The 6,000-nt window shown below is 39.4% G+C and overlaps 1 protein-coding gene across 1 annotated transcript in view; it reads left to right on the top strand.

Moving 5' to 3' along the window:
- Positions 1-4,731: 4,731 nt before the first annotated feature.
- PALLD (palladin, cytoskeletal associated protein) overlaps positions 4,732-6,000 on the top strand; it is a 270,780-nt gene continuing 269,511 nt past the window's right edge. The window contains exon 1 of the mRNA XM_079771702.1: positions 4,732-5,045. The gene's annotated coding sequence lies outside the window, so the exon portion shown is untranslated. The remainder of the gene's footprint in view (positions 5,046-6,000) is intronic.

The raw sequence follows: 6,000 nt of genomic DNA, 5'->3' as shown, positions 1-6,000 counted from the left end.
AAAAATAAAATACTGCAAATATAAGCCTAAGTGACAGATACAAACATTTTGTTCAGGAACTCGAATGTAAGCAAACTAGGTGTTGGGACCTCACAAAGCACCAGAAAAAGTATTCTCTCTCTAAAGATGAAGGACTCACTTGAAGAGCAATATCAGAAAGCGATAGCCATTGTTTTGCAACAACACCTGGTGCAGGAACCAGGTGAGCAAGGATGGAAGCAGTGGAATACATCACAGAATGAAACCCTATACTTGGAGACATGTGTAGGTCAAAGTGATTCAGAAGGTTTGAGTTAAAAGAGTAAGAAAAGACATACCAGGCAAAGGGAACTGAAAATAAAGTAAGGTTATGACATTATTATCCAATAAGGAGGAATTTAAACCAACAAATAAATTAGAAAAAGAGCAATTTGTAATGCTAAACAGTAAGACTCACAATGAAGCTGTAACATTTATGAATATATAGTCACCAAAGAACATATAGTTGCCTTATAAAGCAGAAATTACAGAGTACTATAAAGCAATGAAAACTCTCAGTTCATGATAAATCAAAATAAAATACCTGAAATGTAAAGCATAAATAACATAATTAATATGATACATGTTATTCAACTCTGTACCCTGATAATATAGAACCACCATTATTTTCAAATGACCAAGAAACATACATGAAAATTGACTATAAACTAAGCCACAAGGAAAAAGTCAATCAATTCCAAAAGATAGAAATATTACAGATAATATTTGATCACAATGCAATAAAACAAAAAATGTTAATCAAAATCTCAACTATGAATATAAAGGCAAACATTCTAAATAAAATATTAGCAAATATCATCTACCAGCACATCTTTTTTAAATTGCCATGATTCAATAGAACTCTTTTCAGGAATGCAAGGATAGTTCATTGCTAAGGAATTTATCATATTCCATCAAATTAACAGATCTAAGGAGAAAAATTATGTGATAATTTCTAAAGATACTTTAAAAAAGCATTTGGACAAAAGCCAATAGTCATACTCGACCTCCCAAAAAAGTCCTTAATACAATAACTTTCTTTGCATAATAAAATACATCACTTCCGGGCTAAAATCCATACCATGTCTATTGGGGAAACACTGTAGGCATTTCCACTAAAATCAAACATAAGATAAGAACATCCACTATCATTACCGTCATTTAACGTTGTACTAGACCTAACATTGTACTAGATAATGAAATGGGGGGGGGGAGTTTAAAAATAAAAGAGCAGAAAGTTAATTTTCATTTTCAAATATTATTATATGGTTAGAAATAAAAGAGAATTGAGAAATACACAATAAGGTAATTAGCAAGATAAAATGGTACAAAATGAATACCCTGTAATGAGATGATTATATACAGTAAGATGTAATGAGAGAAATATTTAAATGGATCCCATTTACAATAGCAATACAAACATAAAATAGCTAGGAATAAATGTAACAATAAATGTGCAAGACATGAGGAAAACTGTAAAACATCCCTGAAGGCCACAATATAAGATTTAAATAAATGAAAAGATCTACCTTTTTCTTGGCTAGTAAATCTTGACAATATAAAGATATTGATTCTATGTTAATTATCTAAATTTAATTCTAATTTTAAAAATAGTAATAGATATTTCTATTGTTATTATTGTTTACTCTAATGTTCATAAGGAACAACAGGAAATTCTGAGAGAGAAGAGCAATGAGAGAATTAGGCCCACGAGTTATTAAAATTAAAAGCCTCAATAATTAAACAGTGCGGTAGTGGCACTTGAATTAAGAGATCAACCAAGGAAACAGAATAAAATGTCTAGAAATAGACCCGACTATATACAGGAATTTAATACATGTTAAAAATGGCATCTCAAAGAAGTCGGTAAAAGACTACTATTATGGGGTGGTACGGCAAAGCACAGGCAACAGAAGCAAAATGTCTGTGTATCAAATCCAGAGAAGAAAGCCAAGCTAAGGAATTGGAGAAAATATTTGCAAATCACGTATCTGGTAAGGGATTAATAACATATTATATACATAATTACAACTCAACAACAACAAAATAATCCAATAGAAAATGGGCCATGGAATAGACATGTCCCCAAAGATGATATTCAAGCATATGAAAATAAGTTCAGCATTATTAATTATTAAAGAAATTCAAATCAAAGCAATTCAGATGTCCATCCACAGAAGAAGGGATGAAGAAAATGTGGAATATATATTCAGTGGAGTATTATTCGGAAGGAAATCCTGTCAGGTGCCACAAGATGGATGAACCTTGATGATAAATTTTATGTTATGTATTTTTAAAAACAATTATTTTTTAAAGTGTTAGTGGGGCAACTGGATCATTAATTGGGACAAAATGAAACAGTACCCATACCTTAATACTTTATAAATTAAACAAGGTAAAATACAAATGGATCAACTACTTAAGTGTAAAAAGAAATAAAGTCACAAGAGCATATGGTATAGGAAAGGCATTTCTACATACTTTTTCGGACTACATAAAACTCAGAAACTTTCGCACACCCACAAAATACCCTAAGCCCAGTCAAAAGCCAAATAACAAGATGAGAAAACAACCTGTAACTCATAACACAAAAGGATAATTTATTAATATATGTGGAGTTCCAAGAAATCTATAAAGAAAAAGGTCAAGAACCCAGTAGAATATGGGGAAAGTATATAAACAGAGAGGCCACAACAAAGGAAATAGAATTGGCTCTTAAACATATTAAAAGTTGCTCCACCCGACTCAATATCAGAGAAATGCAAGTCAGACTATCTTGAGACATTATTTTTCACCTATCAGATTGGCAAACACCCAGAAATTTGATTGCACACTCTGTTGGCAAGTCGGTGGGAAAGGAAGCACTAGTCAACATTGTTAGTGGGAGTGTCAATGGTTTTAGCCTTTTGAAGGGCAATTTGGCTATACCTAGCAAAATTAGAAAAGCAGACTCCAGGAATCCCACTGTGGAATTAATGCCATAGATATACTTGCACAAGTGTAACATGTTCTATGTGGGAGTTTGCAACATGAACAGCAAAATATTGGAAAGAAAAGTGTCAGTGGAGTTCTGATTCAATAAATTGTGGTGCATTTATCCAAGAGAATGGGTATAGTTCTGCATATAGTATTTTTTAATAAAGGAAGAAGAGTAAGAATTTATTTCTGTATACACTAACCTGGAAGTCTTCAGAAAACACTATTATCGGTGGTTACCTAAGAGGAGATGAGTGGACTACCTATGGGAAACAGTGGTAAGGATCTGAAATGTATCTTAGGGAGACCCACCCAACCAGGCCACCCTGCTTCACTGGGATATTTTTCAGATGAACAAAAGCGCTTGACTCTGTTACCCAGTGAGTCTAGTAAAACTCTACAAATGAAGTGCAGAGTTACAAAATAAAAAAAGGAACTGACGGCATACAAGCGAGACTGCACCTGCCAAACTCAGACTATTTTTAGTTTAAAAACCAAACTCATCCTTACTAACTGTACATTGATTCCCTGAAGAAGAGGGGTGGGGCAGATTTAATCATGGAAGAACTGTCAACATTTCACAATCCACCACTTCTCTTCAGGATTTAAAAAAAAAAATGGAGTAAAGATACATAGTAAACTCTCAACATTTCATTTTCATTCCAAAAAAAATGTTCTACACTATCTCTATTTTGGACCTCTCAACATAATTCTATTTCTGGAAAACACTTTCTGATATGTTTTCTGATCAACTTCAAGAATGTGTCACGCCTTTGACATTTTATATGCTATACAAAAATTAATAGCTTCCTTGGGTCCCTTCTGAGTCTCTTCTTTAACTTTCCAAATACAATCCTGGGTTTCTATTTCCCAGGCTGACCAATGGCAAGCAATTGTGTGACTCCAAGGCAGAGAACAATGGAAGGTGTGGGATAATCTTTTAAAAATGCTTAAATATTGGGTCCTGTCTGGTAATTGGTTATAGTTACCAAGTAGGCCTGTCTTTATTAAATGGTTGGTTTTGTTTCTCAGACTGTTTCTCCATAATATCTGTGTGGTCACTGAGTCACTATGACATAATGCTGCAAAAAAAAAGACCGTAGGACGACCAGACAGATACACATGTTCATCTCTCAATGCGTCGCAATCTTGGGTCTGTTCCTAGATGTTAGTGGAAAGACTTGATTAATGGCAAACTTGTTCGACATTAAAAAAAAAAAAAAAAAGAACAAAAACTAGATTTATGCTTGGCATTCCTTTTCCTACGGGCTTCGTGTGTAATGTAGTAATTAATTTATAGCTTTGCAGTAAGGCAGCACCAGAGAGGCCATGCAATGCACAAGAAGTAATGCAGGTGAAGAGTGTAATTGAAAGATGCCCCCGCCTGGAAGGGCATATAAGGAAGATCAAGATGGAAATTGATTTCTTTTATAACTAAAACAAAGTCACTACTTAGTCACCACCTGAATTCCCCCCCAAAGGGGTCCTGGTTGACTAAATGAACAGAGGCCTTTGAGAAACGCTTCCCACCCCAGCTGAACGGGCTTTAGAAAGCGTGGGTGGAACTTGCTTATTACCTTCTCCACGGGTGATTGCAATCCCCAGCAGCAAAAGCCTCTCTAAGAGTGATAAGAGCTTGGCGCGAGGGGAGGTGGATCTCCCTCCGTCCCCTCGCAGTGTTATTTCTGGAAGTGAGCAGCATTCCTCGCGAGGACACACCCTCTCCCCTCCCGGGCAGCCCCCTCGCTGACACCCCGGTGCACAGGCGGCCCGGGCTGCAGACGGCGCCTCCGCGAGCCTGCTCGCCGCTGCCTCGCCGCCAGGAGGCTTCCCGGGAGCCCGAGGACGCGAAGACGTCTTCATCGCAGCCTGCGAGGGGCTGGGCTTGCGGCCGCTAGGCTGGCTGCCGCTGCAGATTCTCTGTTGCATTCTGCAAAGGAGCCTGATGCAGAGCTCTGAAGCTGCACGCTGGGAGTAGCTGAGATCTGAAGCGCCCCCCCCCTCCCCCAGAGGAGCTTCTTGAGGGGCAGAGGCTGTTTCCTGCTCAGCCGGTAAGTGAGGGCATCAAGTGAAGGTAGCGGTGCAGGAAAGAATGCTTTGCGGCGTTTCTGGGCAGTGGCAGGCAGGTACTACTGAGAAACGCTCGGTTCTGGGGGTTTTACTGGGAGGAGGCTCAGAAGACCATCTGCAGCCACGGTTTCCCGAATCCTTCCCCCCGGACCGCTCGCTCGCAGGGGGGCGGGTGGTGGGTCCTGCTCCGCGCGACTTCTCCGTTGTTAGAGTTGGGGTGGAGGAGGGGCGCGAGGTTGAATTTCTTCCCCCTATTTTCCCATTTGAAAACATAAGATACTTTGGGAGAAACTTTTCTTTCGGGCGTTGATAAGTCTGGAGCGGTTTGCACCAGGTTGGTTTGTACTCTTTCTAAAGCCTTTGTCATCCGCTCCGTCCCCTGTTGGCGTGGAAGGAAACTTGCACGGAGCAAGCCGTCTCTCACAGCCTGATTGCTCTGAGTCGCTGAATGAACTTCAGCTGGAAACCCTTTAATGGCAGGTTTTGGTGATTCTTCCCCCCTCCCCGCCCCCCCCCCCCAAGACAATTCTGGGCGTTTTCACACCTGTTGCTCTTCTGCACCTGAAAGGTGTGTGTGTGTGTGTGTGTGTGTGTGTGTGTGTGTGTGTGTGTGTGTGTTTTGTTGGGTTTTACTTGACTGCAGTCCTTTGTCTAACAAATTCAATTGCTCCATTCTCCCTCTCTTGTTCTCCTGAAACCCTTTGGATGGGGTCCCTGTCTTCCTTAGCATTCAGTTGGCTGCGGTTCTCAGGGAACAAGTGGCAGGCAGAGTACAATAGGGGAGAGTGCATTCCTGATGACTTGCCTACCATGGGAAGACTATACTGAACAACTGACATTCTCCATTCGGTTTTCTGGAAGGCATGCCGTCACTGTTTCATAAAGAGTCAGTTCTTGAAATGAGCTAATCCGGAGGTAACCAGCAGGAATTTCCAA

The sequence above is a fragment of the Cnephaeus nilssonii genome (genome assembly GCF_951640355.1).
Source record: "Cnephaeus nilssonii genome assembly, chromosome: 5".
Lineage (NCBI taxonomy): Eukaryota > Metazoa > Chordata > Mammalia > Chiroptera > Vespertilionidae > Cnephaeus > Cnephaeus nilssonii.
Note: the sequence above shows the minus strand (reverse complement) of the source record. Positions and strands in the feature narration are given on the sequence as shown.